Here is a 12,775-nt window from a genome sequence, read left to right on the forward strand (position 1 = left end):
GAACTACACTTCCCAGCATGCCCTGCCACAGGTTTAGCATGCCATTAACAGCAAGCCTGTTTCAAGGCATGCTGGGATATGTAATTCCATAACAGGTGGAGGGCCTCTGCTGAAGATTAGCTAAAATATTACCTCATAGTGTTACAGTACCGTAATCGCCTTTACACAAACTACTCCCAAGCACCATATATGTAATATCTATTTCACTCAGTTCCAATTGTGTACTAGAGATGGATGGGCATATAATAACACAAATATGCATATTGTCCTCTGCACTCCATGCCAACCAATCTCTGTGCTTTGTAAATAAAAATGGGGACTATTACTTTCAAATATTGCAATACATTGTAAAGCTGATTAACATACGCCAACGTCCCCGTTGTAGTCAGCTGTACACTACTGGCTAGATATAAACAAGCATTACTATTCTATGGTCATTGCTGCGATTATTAGGATGAAGAGTTCATTTTACCTTATGGCCACCAGGGGGAGCACACTGATCACATCATTTTTTTTTTGTACCTGATAAATGAAGCCACATTTGTAAAGCACAGTACAATGTGCGTTATACATACAGGACATTCTGATAATCACATCATATGAATATTTGTCACACAATATAAAAAAACTTCACTTGAAAATTGCTATAATGCGCTGCTTTTGTCAGCTTGTGGGTGCTATTTCCAGCCCTCTAAGCGATGAAGAGAGTCTACATGTTCTACGGTCTTGTTTTAAATCTTAATATTTATGTACTTTAGTCTTTATTTGTTTTGCACATGGTAGTAATTTTTTTATTTATTTTTTGGTCATGAGCTGTTCCGTTATTCCTAACTTCCAAATATTATGTCACCCTAACTCCGTTCCCTTGGTTCGTTTAATGATGCCACAATTCTTAGCACCTGGTAACTGTCCCCATGAATGTGGTTGCATCTAATTCATCCAACCATTGTGGCGTGGCCTTTAATTTTTGGCTGCAGTTACATGTCTACCCCTTCATGTGGAAGTTGAGGAAACCCAATAGTATTGGCAGTAGTGCTACCAGGGAATCAAAACCAGTGCTGATTGCCAAGGCGAGATAATCCTATAAAATGCCAATGTAGCTCAAGTTTAAATGCAAATTTCATTATTTCAAGCAGCATAGGCAGATACATCAGAATGCTTTACCTGCTTCATTTGTAAAACATAACCTATACAATAACATATATTTGGAATTTATTTACAGTAAAGTTATTTTTGTAAAAAAAAGAGAAAATAAAATAACCTACACTTTTGGTTTAAAAAATAAAATAATAATAAAAAAAAAATCACCTGCACTTTGGTTTAAAAATAAAATAATAATAATTATTAAAAAAAATAAAAAATAAATCACCTACACTTTGGTATAAAAAAATAAAAATTACCTGCACTTGTACATTTCTCTGTCTTATCTATTTTTAGATATAATTATTATTATTTTATTGATAATCAATATTCAATATATTGGAAACCATCCTGTATAGCACTATGGGCACTTTATAAAAAAAGTTAATTAGAATAATTTAGGAGCAAAGCAAAAAATTTGCGTCTGAATTACCCATGCTGCAATGCTTTTTTTTTTTTGGTTTGCAGGGAAAATACTGTCCGCTTTTTGCAGTTTGCGTACAAATACTTTACGCTGATTTAGAGTTGAGCCTGCCAGAATTTTCTCGCAGTTATTCTCTCCAATAATCCCCTCCCCCAGGCTACCTGTTTTTATACAGAGAAGAGTTAGAGACCGGCTTTAGCTGAGGAGCGGGGTACTAAACTTTTTTATTTTATTTTGTTTTACCTTTTCTGTTAATGGCCCCCCAAAAATATGGTGCTGTGTTGGGAATGCCTAGCTTAATTCAATTAATTTTTTTATATTTTTTTTATTAAAATTTTCAAGTTATTGAAAGTAAACAATTGTCCTGCTATAGCTGGTTAAGATTCAATTGTACAAAAAAAAAGTCTTTGTTTGTAAATGGGTTTGTTCAACATTCTTTGTAAAATATCCTAAATTGCTGGTGGCTGTTTTCAGACTTGGCAAATAATAAATATTAATAAAAACCTCCCAGTTAGTAGCCACCTTCATGCTGCTGTTTTTGTAAGTGATTCCCATCCCACAATATAATGTGCAATAACGCAATCAGAAATCCTTTTAAAGATGAAAACAAAGCATTGTTCCCTTGAGAGGAATTAGCATCTGAGTATCTGATAGGATTTTTGTTTTGTTCTTGTAGCGCTAATGCAGTTGGCCGCCATATCAAATTCAGTGAAATTGGCCATGAAATTCATTGCCCTGTAAATAAAGATGATTCAAATGAAAACAAAACTGCTTGCCGTTCCATTCAGGAATATACAGGGTATAATGAAAATAAATGTTTGCTGTTAAGGCCTTAGATAAACACTTTGTTCTCACCATTTAACCGCTTTTTTGTCTGGTAGGTCTCAAGGTTTTATTTAGTTTTTTATTTATATATTTATTTTAACCTGCCAGCGTAATTTTTTGTAGAAATAAAAATATATAAAGTGCTAAACGTAATTTTTCCATGCATTTCTGCAGATTAATTAGCATACTTCAGTTCTATAGAGAACTGGACACTAATAAATTTTTTTTTTATTGTTTACATGCATAATTATTCAGGTTTATTTTTTGCTATATATCACTTTTTTTTATTTTATTTACTTTTTAACTGAGCGATGAGTTTTTAAACCTCTTCCTCTTTTTTTTTTTTATATTTATTCAAATTAAATTTTAAACTGCTCTAATTCTTTAAAAAAAATAAACTTTTTTTAACTCCATCAAATGTTTTTTTTGTAAGTGTTTAAATACTGAAGCAAGGGAATTAAATTAGTAGAAATATTAAAAGGTCAGTGTTTATACTTGAGAATACCAACAAAATGAATAAAAAATCAGATCTATTTTACAATATTGTTTATAGATACCAAAACTGTAATTAAAAAAAAAAAAATTGTTAGTATTCAGAAAAACATCCCCCCCCCCTTTTTTTTATACTAAAAAAGTTTTACCTGTGAAATGACAAAATTTAAGTTTATTATAATTTTCAGGCTGTAAAAAAAAAACTGTAATGGTCAATACTTCCCCAAATCCTTAAAGCCTATTGATAGGCAATTGTTTTAGCCTGCACCTGTGGAAATACGTTGCTAATTTTTAGGATGTTTAAAAATAAACAAATATATTGATTTTATATTTTAGGCAGAGTAACAAAAATCCCATACATGTATGAAATATCAAAAATGTACTTTATGAAACCGTCTCTCATCTGGCAGGGACATGGTTAAGTAGACCCTGCAGCCATGAAAGTTTAAATCCTTTGGTGGAAACCTCCCATCTTCGACAGGACGAGTGGGGTGGGGTGGGGGGAGTTTTGGCCGAGTACACGCACATGAGATATTGGCATGGCAGAATAATTTGCAGGCCTTCTAGCCGAGGGTATTAGCATATAAATAGCAGATGCGATGGCCACCATCACAGCTGAGTACATTTAATTTTTAGTTTATAAGACAGAATGGGTTTTTAAATGCACAGCCATCAAGCTGGCTGAAAGACAAATGAAGTTTAGAGTTCACGTGTCTGAGGACATCTTCACATCTCTCACTTATTTCCGGACGGACATAAAACAACGTGGCGATGTGGGAAATAATTGAGGTTGCAGAACAGAATAATTGGTAAATGTATTTAGTGGCCCTGATGTTGGCATGAGACTATGTAGTTTTAGTAAGTTACTTTGTTTGTTGGCTTGCGTCCCCCTTTCCAAATAATTAGTTTACATCATGAGCCGATTAGATTACGATATTGTGGCTTTATTGCTCCATATTGCTTGTTTAATTGTCATTTTGTAGCAATTCTAAGACCTCTTTAATACGGAACAGAATTGATGTATAACATTGAAATTTGTGTTCCACTTTTAAATACAGTTACACATATGTCAGTGCATGTAGTTCATCACTTTTCATTAAGTAATTAAAACGTGTGGGAAATTAGTGTTCACGCTAGCTTTATTTTGCAGGGCGCCGTGCCCTTCCCGTTTTTTTTTTTTAACTTGAAAATGCGCCCTGCCTTTTAAATTGATTTTACTCTGCGCCCTGCCGCCATGCTGTTGAAGTCCGGTCCTCTGCTGAAAGTGTGGGGGAGAGCGGAGAGCTGACGCGCTGCTCAACTTAGAGCAGAGTGTAAGCCATCCAGCCGTGTCCCGTCCCCCACCATCATGTTCTATTACATACAGTGCTAGGCTATCCTTGTTTCTGGCACTTCCACTGGCGTTGATGGCAGGACCCTACTGCCACCAGCACTAATGACAGGCACCCCCGCTGGTGCTAATGATGGGACCCGCTGCAGCAGCGCTGATGACGGGACACTCTACTGCTGGCGCCAATTACAGGACCCTCTGCCACCATCATTAATGTCAGTGTGTGGTGTAATGTGTAGTGGGCATTACGGTTTGTCGCATACTGTGTGATAAGCATTTCGGTGTGGTATATTATGCAATAGGCATTACCGCGTGTGGCATAATATGTGATAGGCATTTTGGTGTGTGACAATGTGTAATAAGCTTAATTGAATCGGCCCTTAAACCTTAAGATCCTTACCTATGTGTCCCCCCCCCCCCCCCCCATTTCAATGTATTCTCAATCCGCCCAAAAAGCTAGTTATTATAATAACTGTACTTTTCCAGTTAAAATTATTTGTTGCAGCCTTCCTTATTGCCACATGTCCTATGAAATAGACTTTGGAATGCCCACTTACGTGCTCAGTTACTCCATATTGGCTTTTCTTTTACTGTTACTGCATTCCCTTTTCACATGTTGCTGGGATTTTGACTATGCACCCTGCACTTTACATAGCATCTCTTACCATCAACAGGCACCAAGTAATTCTATTATTGACCAATACCGCAGGGGTTGCCAACTGCAATCCCCAAGTATTAACAGGTCATGTTTTTTGGATTTCTTTAAGCATGCACAGCTGAGTTAATCTATGTTACTGGGTCAGTATTATTGGTACTTGTTTCCTAGCAGGGCACCAAGTATGCATTTAGCGTACTGGGCTATTCACCGTAGTGCAGGGGTTCCCAAACTGTGCGCCGTGGCTCCCTGGGGTGCCTCGGGACACATGCAGGGGTGCCCTGGGTTGGTAGTCCAGGACCAACTCAAATTATTAATGGTTAATTATTTATAAGCAAAACCAGTGCTGGTGGCTGCCAATCATAAAATGTGTACAAACAGAAGCAATTCCTGCCCTTTTCCACATAACTGACCCTAAGAATCGCATATAAATCCAATCTAATTAAAATAATTTTGGCCTAGGGGTGCCGCAAAAAAAATTCTTATACTCTAGGGTGCCGTGATTAAAAAAAGATTGGGAACCCCTGCCGTAGTGAAATCACATCGCATGCCGTGTTATAGTAGCATGCGATGTGATGCGATGTCCATATAAGGTGCACAGGAGTGCTTATACAATGAAATATCGAATGCGATCTCAGTGCACCAAAAGCGAAGCGATATTTCATTGTACAAGCACCCATGCCAAGATATGTGATGGGTGCTTACAATGAGATGTGATGGTATGAGATGTGATGTGGGCATAGTATGAGATGTGATGGGTGCTTACAATTGTAAGCACCTGCACCTTTGCCATTGTTTAGCGTCAACCCCAGTATCAACGCCACCCCAAAGCATGGCCAGTGGCGGTGGAACGCGTCCTCCGACCTTTTCATACCCCCACTATCCACGTCGGCGTGGAGATGATTTTATATAGTGTGGCGAGCCCCGAAGCGTGGTGAGCCTGAACGGCTCTGCCACTGCGCTTGCCACGCTTCGGGCTCGGTGGCTCACTGCACTCGCCACACTATATAAAATCAACTCCACGTGGATAGTGGGGGTATGAACAGATCGGAGGGCGCGTTCGGTCGCCCCTCGCGGGGCTCGCTGCGCTCGCCACACTTTGGGGTGGCGTGGATAGTGCTCGTGTTTTAGGAACACTAGCACACCTGCACATTCATACAGCTGACACAGTAATGACGACGTGTTAACTAAGAACTAATTTACTTAAATAGGAGCAGGAACGGGAAAATCGCTTTGCATGCTACTACTATACGTGATGTGATTTCACTACGTTTGCGTACGTAATAAATCTGGGCGCCCTGCTAGGAAACTAAGTACCGTATTATTTTCTAGAAGTTCCTTGCCCCAGTCACCCAACGCAATGTACAAATTGTGCTGGGGGCTTGTGTCCACCAGATCATCTCCAAAAAGAGAAGGGCCCTGTTTGTTCTTATTATCTCAGTGCCAAAATGCCCTATTGAGGGAAAAAGGAATCTTTGGTGAAGCTGAGGGGTTCCTGTGACAAAAGGTAACTTAGGGCTACGGTCTTTAGGTTTCCATCCACCGCAAGCTCCGGGTCATCACTTTGTACGCAAGTTGGCTAAAGTTTTCCCCTGGGAAATGGATCTTTAAATCCTGCCAATGACATGGAAACATGTGGCCCACGAGGGTCGTAAACTACACACGGCGCAGCCTGACTAACACAATTACTCTTGGCCTGGAATGTTATTGCAAGGCAGGGCTTTTCAACAATCAGCCCGCCAGCTAATGTGGAACTACACATCCCAGCATGCTCTGCCACAGTTGTAACATACCCTAATAGCATTCTGGGATGTGTAGTTGTACAGCAGATGGAGGGCCGCACATTGAAGTCCAAATTTTTTTTGCAATTCAAACAGTCTGATTTTTATGTTTAAATCAATTGTAATTTTTTATTTTATTTAAAAATGGCCTAGCATCGGATCTGTTACTAGCGCTAGGGCTGTTGGGCCTGACTAGACTTTGGACTTGAAAGAGTTAAACACCCTATAGAGCATACTGTATAGCTTAATTAAAGTTAATTAAAGTAAGTTCATCCCTTCACAGACCAGAGTCTGCAAATGGTAGATTTGCCAATGTCTGGTACCTAATAGCGCTGTGGGCAGTAGTGTTACCTAAGCAAATATCTTTACAAAACTGTAATTAATTGGAGTGCTCTGCAGAAGAGCTGATAATGGTACCGGTAGATGACAAGGCGAAACAGAGTGAATTCGAGGTCTGCTGTGTGTGTATATATCGCTAGCAACGCCGGTACAGCGCTAAACTTGTGTTTCAAAATATGCATGTAGGTCATTTGCACACTCAGGAGCTGATTGGTTAGTAGTTTGGAGCCAATTCAGTATCGCTCGTATCAACGATTCGGTCCCAGCCCCAATAACGACTTTTAATTAGATTCATTAATGACCTTAGTAATGAAGAAGCGTTTTTTCCAACATCTGCCTCTTGCTTAGACTTTCCCCCAGGGCTTATTGCTGTACATATGCCCTTATTCAGATTGCTTCCGTCAGCCGCGTGCACGGGCTCAAGCAAATGTACCAAACCCCCCTAGCGAGTGGATCTCCCGTGCCACCCATTCAAATGCTGAATTCGGGTGGCATGCGAACGGATGTTTTATTTGAACTTCCATTTGCACGCCTGTGGGAACCTCCCCCACCATTCAATGGCGACAGTTGAATGATGTGGAAAACGCTTGCCTATGCACGAGTGGTCTAGGTCACTCGGAGCAGGGATATGGGCGGGCGCACCCCGCATGCACGTCCTGACCGCATTTCCATACACGCCCTGCGTTTTCATGGGAACACCCCTGAAACGCAGGGCGTGCGCATATGGTAATGACTCTGATCAGGCCGCAATGCCCCTCTCCTTCCTCTGCTCGAAAGGCCAGGAGCGAGCACTCGGCGACCCAACTTCTCGCTGAGTTCGCACGTTCCTTGCATACAGACGTGCAGAAATGGTTCTGCGCATGCGTATACGCACAACATCGGTACCCAAATTCGCGTCCCAGCGATCTGAATAAGGGCCATATTCCGTATCGGCTCCCGCTATCGTTGGCTAGCAGAGGTCAGAACCAAGGAGTTACATGTGTCACAAATCGGAATGAAATACTAAAGTGCATGCAATAGGCATAATGTTCTCTTCGAATGACCCCCATATTTAAAAGCCTGGCACTATACGTTCTGCATTGTAGCGCCAAACTCACATCTACCTTTTTAGGAAATTAAAACCCATAAATTCTGTTTAGTGTTTGATACGCACCGCTGTCAGTGGAAGCCGTAATGCCCCCTAAAACCTTGGGTTGCTTTTCACCTTTCATAAATTCCTGGGGAGATTCTATACAAAAAATAATTTTCAGCTCTGTAGCTCATTGTTATTCAAAGTTGATTGATCGTCGTCATTTACTCAGTGAGGAAGTTAAGTGCTCCTGTCATTTCGAGGAGTATAATTGGGACGTTTCACAGGTCAGTGATAGTGGCAGGGTTTCCCTTTTGATTAGTGTTAGACTGATAACAAAAATTACAGTTTCCAGTGATGGATGGGTCACACAGTGGGTAAATGCACCGCTCATGCATTTTGCCCTAAACAAAATGAATTTGCATCTGATTATGTGTGTGTGAAGACTATGGGCCAGGAGGTCTGGGCTCCTGTTGTATTATTAGAGAACAGAGGAATAGGGGGGAAATGCATGTTCTTGTTATCAATACACTGATTTCAGAACGGCCCCCGGTACACTTGTGACGGCGGATTCCTGTATGAGACCCAATGCCGTGTGGCTGATGGCTTTTACAGAACTGATGTAAAGTGTTATGGCTGTGGGGTATAAATGGGAGGATTGACAAAAACTCATGTTCTCCCCATTCATCAATTGCAAAGAGTTGTTGGGATTTTAGTCTGCACGGTGGTGAAAGTGTGGCCCTTACAAAAGACGGCCTTGATGCTTGCAAGGCCAAGAGCATTTGGGGAGCTCGGGTCGGGGAGATAAAGTGGAGATAATGTAGGTGATAACGCACCAGCCAATCAGCTATGTGTGAAGAATGACAGTTTAGGAGTTGATTGGCTGGTGCGTTATCACCTTTCACTTTATCTCTTCACCAAGCTTAATACATCTGTCCCATTGTGAGAGATGGTTTACAGAGGGGATTAGGAACACAGATATCTTGTGGCCAAAATGGCCACACAGGAGACATTCATTGAGCATGCTAGAGGATGTGGCGGTCACCTCTAGCATCCTTAATAACGGTCTACTGTGAGGTGGCGGAATTTTATGATGGATATTTTTGAATGGAAATAGGAACACTGGGACTGCATGTCTGTAAGTCCTGGCAGCTACAAATCATGCAGTGGCAGGAGGGGATGGGGGGGGGGGGGGGGCATGAGCAGGTACAAAGGCAGAGGGCTGAACATTTCCGACGGGGGTGCTGATTTTTTTTGTTACGCCACGGACATGAAATTGGAGATGGAGATGCATTTGATACCACAATCTTTTTTCGTGAGCCTATCATCACTGCTATTGGCTGTTAATAGCTAGACCAGGGGGTTCTCAAACTCTGTCCTCAGAGTCATGACCCCACACAGTTTACGTTTTCCAGGTCACCCGGCAGGTGCAATCATTACAAATTGACACATTTAAAGAGATCCACAGGTGGAGCTAATATTTCACTTGTGATTCTGTGAGGAGACCTGGAAAACATGTACCGTGTGGGGGTCCTGAGGACCGAGTTTGAGAACATGTGAGCTAGACCATAGGTTTTCGAATTCCAAACAGTTCGTGTTTTCCAAGCCTCCTCACAGAAACACACCTGAAAATAAATAAGATCTTTAAAGGTGGATCTTTTAAAATGTGTCCGTGAGGAGTAATAATGAGTGGATGACCTGGAAAATGAGAACTTTTTGGGTCCTAAAGACAGTTTGACTACGTATGATCTAGATCAGTGGTTCTCAATCTCGGTCCTCAATAAACCCCCAACAGTACACACATTCCAGGTCACCCAACAGGTGCACTTATTACTGACTGACACATTTTAAAAGATCCACAGGTGGAGCTAATTAGTTCACCTGTGATTCTGTGAGGAACCCTGGATAACGTGCACTGTTGGGGGTCCTTGAGCGCCAAGGTTGAAAACCACTGATCTAGATCATCTACAAGTCAGAGTTGTCTGTTTTAGAAGTGTATGCTAATAAGGATGGGTACACACTAGTAGATATATCTGCAGATCAGTTGACATCACAACTGGGCAGGTGCATGTAAATTGTGCTGTCAGACACCGCTGCCTTCTGGTGCAGGTGTACAGGCGGGCGGTGGATCGCCTGTACACCTCACCTCCGCAGATCCATTTGCTGTGTTGCACAGCCAATGTGATATGTCTGTGAACAGCGCCGTTCAGACGTGTTGCAGTCGATCAGCCAATATATCTAACAGTGTGTACCGACCAAAGGATTTTAATGCACAGATTGGCTACAGGTGATTGTACACCTGACCGTCTCCTCTCTGATTTGTCAGTGGTTACCAGTCAAATGCATCAATTAAACGAAGATTATCTTCACCTTCCAGTAGCCAATGGTCTCAGATAACTCCAATAGGAATATTTATATTGTGGGAATATAACAATAAATGAATGAAAAATGAAACCTTGAGTTAAATGTAAGCTACAGTAACATGGGTCTGTTTGCAGTAAAAGCTTTAGGGAACATGTCCTTAAAATAGAACTCACTCACTGCCAGGACTTTCTTCCGAAGTCTGAGTAACGCAGGTCTCACAGTGAGTTAATGTGTGTTTTAATGCACAGCTCTGGAATAGGCATAAGGTAGGGGAATATAAAACAGGACAGTACCCCTGGGACACCTCTTCCTGGTGTTTAGGTAGGAAGATCTGGCCAATAAGGACATTACATTGGTATGGTGGGGTGTAAGTGATGTGGGGCAGGTATGGTGGGGTGTAAGTGATGTGGGGCAGGTATGGTGGGGTGTAAGTGATGTGGGGCAGGTATGGTGGGGTGTAAGTGATGTGGGGCAGGTATGGTGGGGTGTAAGTGATGTGGGGCAGGTATGGTGGGGTGTAAGTGATGTGGGGCAGGTTTGGTGGGGTGTAAGTGATGTGGGGCAGGTATGGCAATGGGTAAGTGATGGGTGGCATGTGCTGTATGATGGGGCAGGTATAGTGAGTGGTAAGTGATGGGGGACGTGCTGTAGGGTGGGGGTAAGTGATGTGGGGCATGTATGATTTGTTATGATGTGGTGCAGGTATGGTGGGGGTTAGTGATGTGGAGCATGCACTTTATGGTGGGCGGTAAGTGATGTGGGCCATGTATGATAGGTTGTGAGGTAGGGCAGGTATTATGGGGTAAGTGATGTGGGGAATGTGCTGTATGGTGGGGGTAAGTGATGGTAGGTTGTGATGTGGGACATGTATGATAGGTTGTGAGGTGGGGCAGGTATGGTGGGGGTAAGTGATGTGGGGAATGTGCTGTATGGTGGGGGTAAGTGATGGTAGGTTGTGATGTGGGACATGTATGATAGGTTGTAAGGTGGCGCAGGTATGGTGGGGGTAAGTGATGTGGGGAATGTGCTGTATGGTGGGGGTAAGTGATGGTGGGTTGTGATGTGGGACATGTATGATAGGTTGTGGGGTAGGGCAGGTATGGTGGGGGTAAGTGATGTGGGGAATGTGCTGTATGGTGGGGGTAAGTGATGGTAGGTTGTGAGGTGGGACAGGTATGGTGGGGGTGAGTGATGTGGGTCATGTTTGTGAAGGTGGTTGTATTGATGGGAAATGGGTGCGGTGAAGTGAGAGGTGTATGTAGTGGTGATGTAGTGATTGGATAGGGGTACTCTCTTGTAACACTGATGCTGCAGACCCTTTTTGTCCAAGCCATTCTGTGTGACCCTCCCCCCTGTTGTGTTCTGTCCCATATATTGTCCCCCCCCCCCCCCTGTATGAACCCCTTCTGGTTGCCATCGATGGCAATAGTGCAATCGGTAATGTTAAACTATGCAATTGATGACCATCAATGTTTTTACCTATCGATGGTCATCCATTTTGTTTGACTGGTTGGCCTGTGGGCCAATCAAAATGGTGTGAGGCTTCACGGGTGTCAGGGGGTGGAGCTATGCTCCGTGTCCCAGCACTTTGAATAAAAAAAGCCAAAAGCAAAACATCGGTTTTGCTGTCCCATCAATGGAGGGAAACCATTTGGTTCTCCCCATTTATGGCAAAAGTATTTGACATCGGCCATAAACCATCTATTTTGAATCATCGATGATCAATGGCCATCCCTAAACGTTGCCTTGCAATCCGCCAGTGCTGTGAAGATGATAAACTCAGAAGCTTTTTAGGAAGATTCCCCATCTGTCATTGGGAGATCCATGATGATCAAATGCACTATGCCAGGCATGTCCAAACTATGGCCCTCCAGCTGTTGTGAAACTACAAGTCCCATCATGCCTTGCCACAGTTTTGCCATTAGGGAATGCTAAAACTATGGCAAGGCATGCTGGGATGTGTAGTTTCACAACAGCTGGAGGGCCACAGTTTGGACATGCCTGCACTAAGGGCTCAGTTTACTCAACTGCAAGTATGTTAGTCACCATCGCATCAGTGTGGAATTGCCGGCAACAGCAGACCATCTTGCCCCACTCACGGCCTAGTTTTGCCCCATGCTTGCGGATATTAATATGCATCCTACAGACAAAACTCTGCATGCATATAGCTCTACTTGTGCCACATGGGGACCCGCAACTAATTAAATTGAGCCTTGAATTAAGCTTTTGTTATAAACTACCCAATGGCTTATAAAGAACCAACAAACAAAATAATATATCATTTTTTTTTCTATAATATTCTCATGATCTTTTATTGTCCTGGCATTTTTTTTTTTTTTAATGGCATTGTTCTATG

The 12,775-nt window shown here is 42.2% G+C and overlaps 1 protein-coding gene across 1 annotated transcript in view; it reads left to right on the forward strand.

Moving 5' to 3' along the window:
* The window catches only part of UVSSA (UV stimulated scaffold protein A), a 54,050-nt gene that overhangs the window by 14,561 nt on the left and 26,714 nt on the right, over window positions 1-12,775 (forward strand). The gene's annotated exons all lie outside the window — the stretch shown is intronic.

This window comes from Crinia signifera, chromosome 1 (genome assembly GCF_055691185.1).
Source record: "Crinia signifera chromosome 1, ASM5569118v1, whole genome shotgun sequence".
In the NCBI taxonomy this organism is placed as follows: domain Eukaryota; kingdom Metazoa; phylum Chordata; class Amphibia; order Anura; family Myobatrachidae; genus Crinia; species Crinia signifera.